Here is a 16472-nt window from a genome sequence, read left to right on the forward strand (position 1 = left end):
AACACGCGCATACAAGACTCTCTAGACATGATCAAAATGTGACATACATATTGGGTGTGTGCTTTAATGGTGAGTGTGAGTAACAAGCTTTGACTCTTGTGTGAGACCATGAGACTATGTGCCTAGACTCAATTAAGGACTTAACATGATTATTGTCATTAATAAAATCATTAAATCGTTTAAGCAAACTGATTAATTATACTCGTCGTGAAGACTCGAGCGAAAACATGGACTGTCGCCAAACGACAAGACTGTCACCAAATGCTAAGGACCAGCGCAAGACGACAACATTATCGCCTGGCGCTAATCACTAGCGCGTGGCGCCACAGTTCAAACCTTTGCGCCATTGCTGGAACATTGGTCTAGGGATGTTTCCAGTATTTTACTCTAAAGGGACAAGCCTAAAGTCATACTAAGTCAAGTTCGATCAATTTATTTAGAATTTAATCATTTATTAGTTACTTAATATAGCAAAGTCCTTTATTTATTAATTAATTTATTTAAATTCATTTACAAGTAAAAAAAACGGTTAGGGGAAACACATATAGGTTATGCATAAACGAGTAATGCACAAGTAGTCAAATAGTCCAAGATTAATAAAATATTTGAGAACCTCCACATCTTGGGGAGCACCGTCCAAGATTGCTTCGCCTGGAGCTATCTTCTCAAATAGGGTGTTGACTTTCGCATCCTAGGGAATGTCGTCGAAGACCACTACACCTTGAACCATCTTGTTCATATTTTCTCATCTCCTCGCCTTGGAAGTGATAGCTTTGCATGTCTTTGAAAATTTGCGTTTTCTGTCTTAGATCTTTGTAAAGATCACTTGTCCATATGGGACTTAGTTCACCGACATATATGTTTTGGATTGCAAGACTTTGCTTATGTTTTCCTTAAGGTTGACCTAAGGTTTGTTGTACTTGACATTATGATTGCTTTGACTTGAGGTTGACTCAAGGTGATTGACACATGTGTTAGACTCAACTCGATGTGATATGACATGACATGAATCAATGTGCATGACTCGTGTGTGCATTGTATTGTGATGTGCTTGACTCAAAATGCAGAAAACCAAAAATTATCCGTTATTTTTTGGAGGGTACCGACTTTCTCTCGAAAAAGAAAGACAAAAAAGAATTGAAGTGAGTGTTTGAGGTGCATGTTGAATGAGATTAGTCAAGTGTATGCATTGATGTTGTTTTTCATAGTGCAAGGATTGTAACATCCTAGGCTATCTCGATTGTTGTCTCGATGATGCAAGTATTTGGGTAGCTTAGGCACGGAGGCTAAGCACTTCATACTTTGTGATGCGATGAAAATTATGATTGTTAGTTGAAACGAACACTACAAGAGGGGGGGTGAATTGTAGTTAAGTTCCTAGTGACTAATTTTGCAAATTATAAACGGAACACAAAAGGAACTTAGCAGTGCACACAAGATTTTACGAGGAAACATTTCAGGGCCCAATTGGAAGTAAAACCTCGACCCTTCTAAGGGATTTCAACACAAAACCAATCCACTATAATATGGCAAACGCAAAGTTACAAACCTATTATAACACAGACCTTTGCTCACAAGTTCCAACTAGAACTTGCTACACAGTAGAACTATATCCTACCCAATTCAAGTCCCCTGACTTAAATCCACTCATACCCTGACAGTACAATCCCAACCTTTTAAACACAAAGTTGTCTCACTTGTATGCAATATAAATTTCATACACTTACACCCAATAACCCAACCAATTTACAGAAAACTCAACACCTAGAATATGTTAGGCAAGCAATGCATAAAATCTGAAACTAATATGACAAGATACAGCTTGGCAAACTTACACGAATTAAGCTCTCAGGATTTCTTCACGCATAAAACTTACAAAAACCTAAAACAATTTGATCTCTATTATTTATACAAGTGCAACTCGTATAGCAAGTAGGTTTTCTAAAAGATAAAGAGGTTAACTTGCCTTATCTTAAAACACGGTTTAGGTAAATCTCTTTCGAAGAAAATCCTTTCCAGAAAACGAAAAAAGATATAGTTAAAAAGAATAATATCTTTTTAACAAAACTGATTTTAAGAAACAAATTAAAACAAAATCTTTTTCCAAAATCTATCTTTTTATATTTTCCGATTTTATAAAATTTGCCAATTTATCTTGTCACGTCTCCAATAGATTTCATGTATATATTTTTAACATATTTAACAATAAATCTAGAAGATAAAATCTTCACTAAATTACTATCGCAGTGCCGCGCTTCTGTAAACTTGAATTACTTAGGCTTCACGCAGACCAGGAACAAGTTCCTGCTGTCACTTGATCTCTAGTCCTCAACTGGAACTTCGCAGTCTAAGTTCCTTATGGAACTTACTGTCTTCAGCTTACAACCTTCAAGTTCCTTTTAGGGAACATTCCTGTTAAGGAGTTTAGTTCTAGTTAGAGAACTCTTCTTCTATATTGATTAACTTTTTACTAAGGTTTCTTCAAGTCTTCATAGTTCAAGATACTCTTCCACCACCAAGGTCAACTTCTCCTGTACTCATCAAACACTTTTAAACCTTTAGTTAAGTTTGCTTTAGTTTAAGTTCATCATCATCAAAACCTTTAAGCTTCAACAATTTCCCCCTTTTTGATGATGATAAATTTAAGCAAACTCTAACAAAAAGTTAAAACAAATAGAAGGACATATTTTTTCATTTTAAAATTTTTGACAGAAAGTAATCACGCAAACAAAAATAAAACAAAAATACACATAGATAAGCAGAAACAAAACAGAAACAGAAACAAGAACGGAACAGTACTAAGCTAAGCTACTGGCATCTATATCAGAAGAAAGTTCTGATACTTTCTCAACTAGAACCCAGAACAACTATAACCTTCAAGTTTGCTTTCTCTTTTTCCCCTTTTGGCATCATCAAAAAGTCCTGCTTTTTCAAGTTTATTAAGCATTTGGCCACTGCCCCACAAGCAATTCATCGAGTGTGGGAAACTGAAGGCAGCGCTGCTAACTTCCCTCAAGTGAGTTCCACTTGCCTGCGTAAGCTTTCATAACATACATATACACACATGCTTGTACCAAGTTCCAAAATTTTTCATTAAAATCAAAGATTAACATCCTAATGAACCATTAAAAATATTACAACACCAAAAAAAAAAAAAATTATTCTGAAACTAAAACCGAAATTAAACATGTTCATGACTGAAATAAAAAAGCATAGAAAGAGCAAGGCTAGAGGTAGGCTAAGAAAATAAAGGTAGGTGAGGCTGGTCTTGGTTAAGTTTGAAGGAGTTCAAGAATTTTCTTGTTATCTTCAACGTTTTGCTTCACATACTCCTCCAACTTGTCTTGAAGACTCTCGAGATCCCTCTGGAACTCCAGCTTCTGCAGTTTGAGACTGCCCTCAAGACATTGTACCTTTCTCTCAAGTTTTTGCAACTATTCTGTGGCTGCCTTAAGCTGCTTCTCAGCTATGTCAGCTCTGTCCACAAGCTCAGCCACCTGCCCTGCAGTAACTTTGTCCTCATCCTCATCCAACTCAAGAGGCTTCTCCATACTAGTTTTAGGAGCCTTACTAGCTGAGATCCTCCTGCTCTTCCTTACAGCCTTTTCAGGGACTTCCTTCCCTTTTCTCTTTCCTCCCACAGCCTTTTTCTCTTCTACTCTTTTGACCTTCCCATTCACTACTTCAAGGCTTATACCTTGTAGCGTCTCACCATTGATTACATTCTCTGGTTTTTCCTCCAGGCCCTCATAAACTCCTTTGAGCTTAACTCCTAGAAACTCAAACACTTTGTTCTTCCTTGGAAAACAGTGTGCTAGATGTTGATACATTAGAGAAAGAAAATTGATTTTTATTTTCTTGGATTGACAGAATATGATGGCCAAGTCCATCAAACATGCCTGGCTTCTCTTCTGAGTCCTAGGCAGAATAGTTTTTCTCAACAAATTAAACAACAACTTGTTTAAGGGACTAAGATCATTATGACTCATAACATTCTTCCCCCTTTCTCCTCCCAGAAACTCAACTATATCACCACTTAGATAATTCCCAACCTTCACAGAAGTCTTATCCTTCACATATAGTTCAAAACCAACAGTATGTACTTTCAAGATTTTTCCTAATTTTTCAACAATGAACTCAATTTTCTTTTTATTCACTAAGCTAGTGATCTTCCCTTGCTTAACTTGAAACTTTCCATAAAATTCATCCATTGCAGCAGGATATAGCACATTGTTTGAGGCAGTTGTCAATAAGTGCTCCCACCCTTGAAATTTTATTAAATCGAGAAATTCTAAAAACCTAGATTTCTTGCACCAAGATATATCGAGTCTATGACCAACAACATACCTTTCAGCACTTGCAAGGATTTCCAATTGATCATCATCTTTTTCATCCTCTTCTTCCTCTTTCTCTTCTGACACATTTTCTTCACTTTCCCCTTGATTTTCTTCTTCTCCTGGATTTTCTTCTTCTCCTTGATTTTCTTCTTCTCCTTGAGGAATCCCCTTTTCGAACTCTTCAAATTCCTGCATTTTCTTCTCAAGTGATTTTTCTTTCTCCTTCTTTTGTTTCCATTCACGCAATTTGTCGAGTACACTTGAAGAGCCAAATTCTTCCTTATCATTCTTGCTCTCCACTTCTTTAGGGTTTGAAGTTAGAGGCTTAGGGTTTTCAGCGGGCTTAGGAGAATCAGAAGTGCTTTTGGTTGTTTCAGGAGAGGGTTTGTAATTCACCATTGCTAAAGGTGAGGTCTCTTCTTGAATGGTGTTTTCAGAATTTTGAGAGTTTTCGGAAGATACAATTTCGGCAATGATGACCATGGTGTTTGATGGTGGTTTTGATCTTGAAGTTTTTACTGAAGTGGGTGAATTTTGATTTGACAGTGGAGTGAAAAGGTGGGTGAAAAATGCTTTTTATAATAATTGAAGCGGTGCAAAGGAATTGAATGGTTTTACTTTTCAGTCATTAATTGGAACAAGTTCAATTAATTTGTAAAAAAATTTGGCAGGATGTATTTTCCAAAATTCATTTTCTTTCCAAATTCATTTAATTTTTAAAACGTGTTTTCTTTCTTAAAATACACATAATGGAACATAGTTTTAACACATATGTACAGTACATTATTAATTACTTACATATTTAAGTGTTTAGTGAACTTACCTTTAGTAATTAACAACAGTGACACTTCAGCTATGTTTATCACACCAAAATTGCGCCAAAAGCTCTTTTCACTTTATTTACATTATCTTTGAATCAGCCATATCTTGGAACTTCAAAAGCAATCAAGTTAGCTTGATCATCCCAAGTTCCAATCTCAATTTCTCAAATCTTTCTCTGTTCAAGGGTTTGGTTAGAATATCAACAATTTGACTTTCAGTTTGACAAAATTCTAACTCAATATTCCCTTGCTCCACATTATCTTTTAGGAAGTGATGCCTAATGTGGATGTGCTTTACCTTTGAGTGTTGAACTGGATCTTTAGAAATACAAATAGCACTTGTATTATCACAGTAAATAGGAACACATTCAAAAATAATACTAAAATCTCTAATCTGTTGTTTTATCCATAAGACCGGTAAGCAACATGCTGCTGCTGCCACATACTCAGCTTCAGCTGTGGATAATGCAACAGTGTTTTGCTTCTTGGAACCCCAAGAAACCAAACAAGGTCCTAAAAACTGTACCATACCTGAAGTACTTTTTCTATTAACCAAGTCACCTGCATAGTCAGCATCAGTAAATCTATTTAATTCAAATGAGTCACTTCTACGATAGAAGAGACTCAAGTCATCAGTTCCTTTCAAGTAACGAAGAATTCTCTTTACTGCTACAAGGTGAGATTCCTTTGGATTTGCTTGAAACCTGGCACACAGACCTACACTAAAAGATATGTCAGATCTACTTGCTGTTAAGTAAAGTAGGGAGCCTATCATATCTAGATACATAGTTTGATCTATGCAAGCTCCAGTTGGATCTTCATCCAACCTAGTTCCAATACCTATAGGAGTCTTATTGTTTTTTGCATTGTCCATCTTGTATTTCTTGATCAGTTCCTTGATATACTTTTGTTGATGGATCATGATTCCTTCTTCAGTTTGTTTGATTTGCAAATCGAGAAAGAAATTTAACTCTCCCATCATACTTATTTCAAATTCTCCATTCATCAGGTCAGCAAAATACTTACACAAAGACTCATTAGTTGCACCAAATAAAATATCATCAACATAAATATGTACAACTAGTATATCAGTTCCATTTGATTTTAAAAACAAAGTTTTATCAATTTTACCACGTTTAAAACCATTTTTAAATAGGAATTTTGAAAATCTTTCATACCATGCTCTAGGAGCTTGCTTGAACCCATAAAGAGCTTTGTAAAGCTTATAGACATGGTTTGGGAATTCTGGATTTTCAAATCCAGGAGGCTGTTCCACATAGACTTCTTCATCAAGAAATCCATTCATAAATGCACATTTAACGTCCATCTGGTACAACCTAAATCACATATAAGTAGCAAAAGCAATGAGTAAGCGTATAGCTTCTAACCTGGCTACAGGAGAAAATGTATCTTCATAGTCAATTCCTTCTTGTTGATTGAAACCTTATACAACAAGTCTAGCCTTGTTCCTGACAATAATACCATGCTCATCTAGCTTGTTCCTAAACACCCATTTTAATCCGATTGTCTTCTTCTGTTTGGGTCTAGGTTCCAGATGGCAAACTTTGTTTCTTTCAAACTCATTAAGTTCAGCTTGCATTGCATTAATCCAGTCAGCATCAGTCAAAGCTTCAACATAGCTCTTAGGTTCCATTGAAGATAGGAAAACATAGAATGCACACAAGTTCCTAAGCTGAGATCTGGTCTGAGTTCCTTTTGTGATATTGCTCATGATTGCATCTACTGGATGAGATTTCTGATGTTTCCAAGGCTTTGGTGTAAAGTCTTTAATTGGATAAAATCTTTCTTCATTGTTGATGACTGGTTCAACTGTAGGAACTTCATCTTGATTCTCAGTTTGAACTTCATCTGGAACTTCCAGATCAACTTCATTCTGTTCTGGAACTTGTAGAGTTCCTGTTGCATTCTCCAATATAGGTTCTTCATTTTCTTCTGGATTTGCTTCATTTTCCACCTGCTGCTTCTGCAATGATGTTGATTCTTCATCTAGATCCTGCTTGCATACAAGTCCAATTTCAAAATCATAATCACAATCCTGTACATTAATCAATTGTTCAGTTTCATCAAATATAATATGTACAGATTCCTCAACACACATTGTTCTCTTATTATAGACTCTATAAGCTTTGCTATTGGAGGCATATCCTAAGAAAACATCTTCATCACTTCTTTCATCAAACTTTCCCAAGTTCCTTTTGCCATTATTATGAACAAAACATTTACAACCAAAAGATCTAAAGTAAGAGATGTTAGGTTTTCCCCCTTTGATGAGTTCATAAGGAGTCTTGTTAGTGATGGCTCTAACAGATACTCTGTTTAGAATATAGCAAGCTGTGTTGACTGCTTCTGTCCAGAAGTTCCTAGGCAGTCCGCTTGAGATCAACATTGTTCTAGCCATGTCTTCAAGGCTCCTGTTCTTGCGTTCCACCACTCCATTTTATTGTGGATTTCTTGGGGCAGAGAAGTTGTGATCCATACCATGCTCAGTGCAGGATTCATCAAATTTGGAATTTTCAAATTCTGTTCCATGATCTGATCTGAGATGTATCAATTGATTTCCTGTTCTTCTCTGTTCTTTCTTCACAAATGCAACAAACTCATCAAAAGTTTCATCTTTGCTTACTAGGAAGAAAACCCAAGTAAACCTTGAAAAGTCATCTACAATAACCATTACATATCTCTTACCACTTCTACGTTGGATTCTCATTGGACCACAAAGATCCATATGAATAAGTTCCAAAGGTCTTTTGGTGCTTACCAACTTCTTGGATTTGAAAGAAATTCGAGTCTGTTTTCCTCTAACACAAGCATCACACACTTTGTCATATAGAAACTTAATGCAAGGAAGTCCTTCCACTAATTCCTTAGATCTTAGTTTATCAAGTAAAGAGAAGCTTGCATGACCAAATATTTTGTGCCATAAGATAGGATCATCCTAAATAACACTGAGACATGTTATACTGCTATTAGGAACTTCATTGAGATCCACAACATATGTGTTCCCTTTTCGAGTTCCTTCTAAAATTATGTTCCCAGTGTCATTGTGTATGATTCGGCACTTGTTAGAAGTAAAGCTAACAGAGTTACCTTTGTCACAAAATTGTGAAATACTTAACAAGTTGTGTTTGAGACCCTCGACTAAAAATACATTATCAATAGCATGGGAAATTGACCTTCCTACTTTTCCAATAGCAATTATATCTCCTTTCATATTATCACCAAAGGTCACAGTTCCACCATAATAGGCATCCAGTGAGAGAAATCTAGATTTATCTCCAGTCATGTGCTTAAAACAACCACTGTCGAGGTACCAAGTGTTGTTCCCCTTCACTGGAACCCGCATGAAGAATTAAACAGTAGTATCAGGAACCCAGGTTTCCTTGGGTTCCTGTGTAATAGGAGTGGGATTATTTTTCATAACCCAAATTTGTTCAACATATTTTTTATTTTTCTGTGTACTATTTTCTTTCTTTGGACAAATTACCTGCTTATGTCCTTTCTTTCCACAGAAATAACAAACAATACTACTAGGCAAATTAACATACTTCTTTTCCTTTTGGAACTTCTTCTTAAAACCTAGTCCCTCTGTTCTTTTGGTCTGAGCATTAGTGATCCAGTCAGGAACTCTATGCTTAACATGTTGCTTTCCTTTCCTAGCCTTCTCAAGTTCCCTATCAAGTCTAGCTTTCTCCATCTTGGCTTTTTCCAAATCAGATTTCAACTTTTCAAAATTGGTGAAATGAGCTAGAGAAGGAACTTAATAATTAGGAGATTCTATTCCTAGTTTTAATGAAGAAAGTTTGACATTTAACAGTATGTTATCATGTTTTAATCTTTCTATAGTCTCTTTTAGAACAATGTTGTCATAAAAAAGACTAAAGAATCTGTATTGAATGTCAAATTTCATGTTGTCAACCCACTCACTATTTTCTTTGTAAGTAGTCAAAGCTTTATCACTTTGCTGTTTAGCTTTATGCAATTCTTTGAGCTCTTCTTGAATATCTAAAGCAACACATATTAAATTCTTTTTAGAGAAATGTTTTAAATCTTTTTTAGAGAGCCATACCTCAGCCTCAAGTTCCTTTAGCTTGGCCTTTTCATCAGTTTTGGCCATTAGGCATAAATGAGCTGTTTCTTCAGGAGGTTGGTCTTCTTCATCTTCTGTGTCTATATCTTCCCAGGCAGCTAGCATTGCCTTCTTCACATTGTATTTAGTGAAGTAAAGCATATACACTCTGGATTCCTTATATTGCTCCTTAGCTTTGTTCTTACCTTCCTTGAGTGGACAGTCTTTAATGAAGTGATCTTTTGCTCCACACTTGAAACAGGTAGTGTCTCTGGAACCGGTGTACTTCTTATTCCTGTCAAACTTTCTGTTATTCATCATATTTTTAAATCGTTTGACTAACATAGCCATTTCCTCTTCATCAACTTCTGAGTCCTCTGAGTCTTGAGCTTTTAGTGCAAGACTCTTGTTTTTGGAACTTTCTGTATTGGAACTCAGGTGTAGTTCATGGTCATGAGTCATAAATGATCCTGCTAGCTATTCCATATTGAACTTAGTGAAGTCCTTTGCTTCCTGCATGGCAGTAACTTTGGATCTCCACCGTTCATCTTGTGGGAGACTTCTCAAGGTCTTTCTAGCATGTTCATCAATAGGGATATGTCTGCCAAGGGAACTCGGCTCATTAATTATGTCATTAAATATAGTAAACATTTCTTCTATTGTTTCTTTAGACTGCATTTCAAACCTTTCATATCTAGACATTAATAAATCAATCTTAGAACGTTTTACCTCATTTGTACCTTTATGAGTAATCTCAAGTAGATCCTAAATCTGTTTAGCAGTCTTGCACCCCATGATGCGATTAAGTTCATGAGGTCTAAGACCACAATGTAAATACTTTATTGCTAAAGCATTCAATTTGAGCTTATGATAATCCTCTTTGTCAGAATCAGAAATAAGTTTAGAAACTACCTCGTTTTTGTCATTGGTTGCAGTTACCTCAAAATCACCAGCTTCAATAACACGCCAAACCTGGTAATTTTCAGCCTTAATGAAGATCTCCATTCTGTTCTTCCAGTAGGTGTAAAACTTACCATTAAACATAGGTGGACGTTGGGTGGAATACCCTTCTTCAAGTTTCTCCTTGTAGTTCATTTCTCCTAAGAAATTTACTTAGCAAAATTATCTGCTTATACGAGAGAACCTTGCTCTGATACCAATTGTTAGTTGAAACGAACACTACAAGAGGGGGGTGAATTGTAGTTAAGTTCATAGTGACTAATTTTGCAAATTATAAACGGGACACAAAAGGAACTTAGCAGTGCACACAAGATTTTACGAGGAAACCTTCTAGGGCCCAACTGGAAGTAAAACCTCGACCCTTCTGAGGGATTTCAACACAAAACCAATCCACTATAATAGGGCAAACGCAAAGTTACAAACCTATTATAACACAGACCTTTGCTCACAAGTTCCAACTAGAAATTGCTACACAGTAGGACTCTATCCTACCCAATTCAAGTCCCCTGACTTAAATCAACTCGTACCCTCACATTACAATCCCAGCCTTTTAAACACAAAGCTGTCTCACTTGTATGCAATATAAATTTCAAACACTTACACCCAATAACCCAATAAATTTATAGAAAACTCAACACCTAGAATATGTTAGGCAAGCAATGCATAAAATTCAAAACTAATATGACAAGATAAAGCTTGGCAAACTTACACGAATTAAGCTCTCAGGATTTTTTCAGGCATAAAACTTACAAAAACCTGAAGCAATTTGATCTCTACTATTTATACAAGTGCAACTCGTATAACAAGTAGGTTTTCTAAAAGATAAAGAGGTTAACTTGCCTTATTTTAAAACACAGTTTAGGTAAATCTCTTTCGAAGAAAATCCTTTCCGGACAACGAAAAAAGATATAGTTAAAAAGAATAATATCTTTTTAACAAAACTGATTTTAAGACACTAGTAGAAAAAATGCTATTTGTAACGCCATATTAGTAACTGGCGTATGTTATGCTAGTTACGAAAGCATCAATAGTAACCGACTAAGATAATGCCAGTTACAAATTTCATGACATTAGTAACCGGCGTAGTAAATGTCAGTTACTAATATGTGATTTATCATTGTTTGAAGTTTATTAGTAACTGACTAAATAAATGTCAGTTACAAATATTAAGTCAAAGAAGTTTTGACTAAAAAGTTTGTAACTAGCTTACAAACGTCAGTTACAAATATTAAGTCAAAAAAATATTAACCAAAACATTTGTAACTAGCTTACAAACGTCAGTTACAAATATTCAGTCAAAGAAACTTTGACCAAAAGTTTGTAACTAAGTTACAAACACCAATTACAAATATTAAATTACTAATTACTATTAATTTTATTTAATTTTTTATTGAAGTTAGAGGAAAAAATTTTCGCTGAAAATAAACATAAGGCTGAAACTTTTTATTTTTTTTTCCTTTTGCTCCAACTTCTCGCGCGATTGGTGAAAACTCCTTCTTCCTCGTACAATTTCTCCTTTGCTCCAACTCGCTCCATTCAGTATTGTTTTGGTTTTTCGAATTATGGTTCTTGTAATTTTCCCTTTCTGAATTCAATAATAGCCTTAAAATTCGATTTAAATTTTGTTGTTGATCAGTTAGCTGAGTAATTTCAATTTTGTTCTTGCAAGGTTCTCGTCCATAACGACGAACGTCTTCCTCCTCAGCTTCTCCAACGATTTTCTATCACAATTTCTTTGCTGATTTTCGAATTTGGGTTCAGCAATAGTGCTTCTATTGAGGTTTAAAGGTATGTAATTTTCGAATTAGGGTTCTTGTAATTACCCCTTTTTTAATTCAATAATAGCCCTAAAAATCGAATTGAATTTTGTTAGCTGATTAATTTCACATCAAATTGACAATGTGACATGCCTTCTTTTCGCCCTTTAAAACCAATAAAGCCCAAATTTATTAAACAAATGGAGTAGGAGTTAAATTTTATTATATAATTTGGAATTTTACTTTGATATTGCACCATTAGAATTTGTCGAAGTTTATGATGATTTAAAACATCTTTTCAATTTGTCTTGGTACTTTTTGTTGATTTGTTTATTTGTTTAATTTTCATTTTTTACTGTTGGATCAATGGTTTGATGGATAAGGCTTAATGTGACTCTTGAGATGTATAGGGATAGGGATAATTATATGCTTGTTCTGGTATCTGATGCATTATTAGTTCAAATTATGCTATAATCTGGATTACAGGGTTATTAAAGATGATCATTTTTCTTTATGTTCCTGATCGAATTAGTGTGCATGCCTGCTTGGATGTGTAATTATGCAATCGTGGAATGGTTATATGTGTCTGTCGTTGTATTTTATCCTGCATATTACTGATGATCTGTTTTTGATTTGGAATTTGATACCAAAATGTTTCCTGCATAATGCTACGGTATGTTCATATACAAAGGCTACTAAATGATAATGTGGGCTACTCATTCATAATTAATTTATTGTGAAAACATATTAGAACCAACACTTGTGGAATTGTAATATAGTGACAGTTACTTGTCAAATGATGATGTGAAATCAAAGACGAGAATCAAACAAAGGAAGATATATAATGAAATGTTGTAGTCCCTACTATTCTGTTAATGTGAGTAATCACTAGTAAATTGGACTAATCAACTGAAGCTAGAATTGCTTGGAAATGGCTTCCTGATCACAAGTGTAATCCTGTGTGTATAGTTTGTCTAGGTCCCTCTTACATTCTTAGGTTGCATTGGGCAGGAGCCTCTTCGTATATTGGGTTAATGATGATGCCGATATTGATGTTAATGTTGCAGCATTTTATTCTAGAAAATTCGAAGTAAATTTGAGGTAACATATGTTGTGGCCTCTCCTTTTCTTGGTTGTTGAAGTTTCTTTAAAGTTTTCACGTGAAACTCTTGCTAGTCCAATAGCATATTGTAGCATTTTCAACTCACCGGCGGTGTGGCTATGAATTGCAAGTAAATGATGCTCAACCTTAATTCATGAAGTTTGTTTAGGGTGAATACGTTAGAATCTCAATATCTTCCTATAGTTTTTAACTTTTATATTGATAGATTGACATGAAGATTAACATGAGCTGAATTTCAGAACTGAATTCAGAAATGAAAATCAGAACCGAATTTTCGAACTAAAAAAGAAGGGGAAAAAATGCTTGATAGCTCACAATGCAGTGTGCACCTAGAAGTATCTTTTAAATAACAATAGCCAACACTTCCAGATTTTGATATTTTATTGCGTGCATAACCCCTTAAAGTTATTGATCAGTCGTACTTGTTCTCGGAGAATCAGTTTGCTCGATTAACTTCAGAAAGCTCGTTCTCCTTCGTTACGAGGTATTTTTAGGTGATTTTTTTTTGAATTTGGGTGAAATTTTGTCTACTTTCTTGCTGAAAAATTTCAGAATTTTTCGAGTTCTTTTGCTATTAAACTGGACTGTTTTCCGCAACTGTGTCAGTTTTAGTCCGAGTTAATAGTTATTGCTGTTTGTGTGCGATTTTTTTCCAAGTTGTGCTGCGATTTTTGCTTTGTTTTGTGCGCATATTGTGTGTATAAATCATGGCAGACGAGGCTGTATTCAATTCATGAATAGACTACTCATTATATTCAATTTAATGGAAGTTTGATTTTAATTACTTGCTAGTGCAAACTCAGGTTTCATAGTGAACCAGGATTAAGAACATCTACTTTTGAGAGGTACCCTTATTTTATTGCTTGTATTCCGTCATTATCGAGTGGGAAGATTTGATACCAGTGTCTGTAGAAGGAGAGAAGGTTGATGTTAGGTGGCCTAATTGGTTTGCTGCAGTCGCAGGGGAGGCTATCAAAAGGTGGGTTTCGTGGTGGGTTGTTTCCTACTTTCCTTTGAGAAGATGAATAAGGTATATATTGTTCAATGTATCCCTTGTAATTATTGATTTGTTTTGAAAGAGTTTGGTATTTGAGATTGGATAGTGTTGATTGTTTAAATTGTTAGAAAAGATTTAATTTTTGATTAGATAAATGCATTGTTTGGTAGGTGTCGTGGAGTATGTGGACCGGAGGTAGAAGTTTTGTCTTGGTTAGAGGTAATGTCACTTGTAATATGGTTCCTATTTTCTATATAGTTGGGAATTCTTATTGGGTTGCTTGTTTAGATTCTACATAATTTGTATAACAGGGGAAGGTATAATTTGTATAAATCAGGAACTGACCATAAAACTATGTAAAATTGTTCTTGTCTATGGCTTGAGTTTTGGCATCCTAAATTAAAAGGGTCTAACACACATACTACGTTTAGTGCATTTCTAACATCTTGGTTGTATGCTCATGGAAAGTTATTCCTTCTTTGTTGGATAAGACATTGTTTGACCAATCAAAAAGAAAGGGAAATTTTTTTTGTGTGAATCTAGATTAGTTATTGATCCTGTCATTTCAATGCATTACAAACCTGATTTTTGTTTTTTTTTTTTTCATTTTCTATCTGAATTCTATATGCTATGTGTATTTAATTGCTTAAAAATTGACTAATTTTCTCGTCATTGCTCATAAGTTAATCTTTCCTTCATTTTGTCGAGTACTATGATTATTTGTTATCTAATTATCTTATACTAATTTGAGGTGAAAGTCTAGTGATGTCCTGCAGTTTTATTGCTTGTTGCTAAGATCTACTGATGTCCTTCATGTCTTGTACAAATCCTCCTTCTTTTGAGGTTGACAATATTATGTATCATCTAATCTTTGGACCTTTTCATTTGTTTCTAAATGATGTGCATCTACAAGTGGGCTATGTCTGTAAGATATCTTGGGACATCAAATCAAAGTATTGATAATTTGGAGAAGTTTTCAGAAGCTAATGCTGAAGAACATTTAGATGAATCTTGCGCCATCTACCTCTAACACTCTAGATAATAGTTCTTTTTTTTAATTTTTTTTAATTATTTATTATTATTTTTGTTTCTCTTTTTTCAAATTTCTTATCAATTGAAAGTTGTTTGTGCTAGAGGAATAGGAACTTAGTAGCAGGAAAAAAAATACAGCAACTACCAGAATTGGATGCGTTTCGAGAACAATGGGCTAAGTTTGGCAAGATTTACAGCGTACAACGATATAGAATTGGACGAGACTCGAGAACAAGGGGCTAATTCTTTTAGACTTAATTTTTTGTTGAAAGACTAGTTATTTTATTGATCAATGTTATGATTAATCGCATTTAGCTTAATAAAACAATATAACACATTTCTATATGACTACTTTGATTTAGCTTAATAGTTATTGTTATTACATATATTCCTAAATTGTAAATCAATAAATTTTTATTCAAGTTTTAATTGTTTTGTGGAAAATATAGTTTATTTTGTTGTTTGTTGTGGATGAATCAAGTTGTGTGAAATTATTTGGAGTGTTTATTGTATTGTATTTTGTGGGTGAATTCAAGTTATGTGGAACCATTTGGAATATGTGTTTTGTTGGTTGATTTGTAACAGGTTTTAATCCATTTGACAATGGGTCGTTCGGTAGAAAATACTACCAAGCATGTATTCAAATCAAATATTGATCAATTTATTAGTAACTGGCGTAATCTAATGCTAGTTACTAATAGATTATTTTTTTTAACAAAAAAAAACTATTCGTAACTGGCGTTAGGCTATGCCAATTACAAATAATACCCTTATTGTAACCGGCGTAACTCAAAGCCAGTTACGAATAGTATGCTTTCTAACTTGGAAAATAGGTTATTTGTAACTAGCGTTAGGTTAAGCCAGTTGCGAATAGTACATTATTAGTAACCAACATTAGCCAGTTACGAATAATTTTCACTAATTGTAACGGTGGCATTCGCAACCAACAATGCCAGTTACAAAAAGTCAATTTCGCCAGTTACAAATTGCATTTTTTCTACTAGTGAGAAACAAACTAAAACAAAATCTTTTTCCAAAATCTATCTTTTTATATTTTCCGATTTTATCAAATTTGCCAATTTATCTTGTCACGTCTCTAATAGATTTCATGCATATTTTTTTTAACATATTTAACAATAAATCTAGAAGATAAAGGCATTGTTTGGCAAGTGGCTGTTGGCGGTTGGCTGTTGGCTGGTTTACTTGGCTTGTTTGACCAGCTGGTGTGTTTAGCTGTTTATAATGGCTTTTGAAATTGGCTGTTAAAGTTGGCTGTTTATAAAAGTGTTTGGTAAATTAATTGTTGGTAGTTGGCTGTTTATTAGATAATTTGTGGGCCAACAAGCCAAAAGCCAACA

The 16472-nt window shown here is 34.6% G+C and overlaps 1 long non-coding RNA gene across 1 annotated transcript; it reads left to right on the forward strand.

Annotated features, from left to right (window-relative positions):
• Positions 1 to 11728: 11728 nt before the first annotated feature.
• Positions 11729 to 15188, forward strand: LOC145585117 (uncharacterized). The gene is made up of 4 exons (XR_014100566.1): positions 11729 to 11776; positions 11875 to 11993; positions 13889 to 14064; positions 14253 to 15188. It is a non-coding gene; the product is annotated as an uncharacterized LOC145585117 (long non-coding RNA).
• The last annotated feature ends 1284 nt before the right edge of the window (positions 15189 to 16472 follow it).

Source organism: Chenopodium album, chromosome 2 (assembly GCF_948465745.1).
Source record: "Chenopodium album chromosome 2, dcCheAlbu1.1, whole genome shotgun sequence".
Lineage (NCBI taxonomy): Eukaryota > Viridiplantae > Streptophyta > Magnoliopsida > Caryophyllales > Amaranthaceae > Chenopodium > Chenopodium album.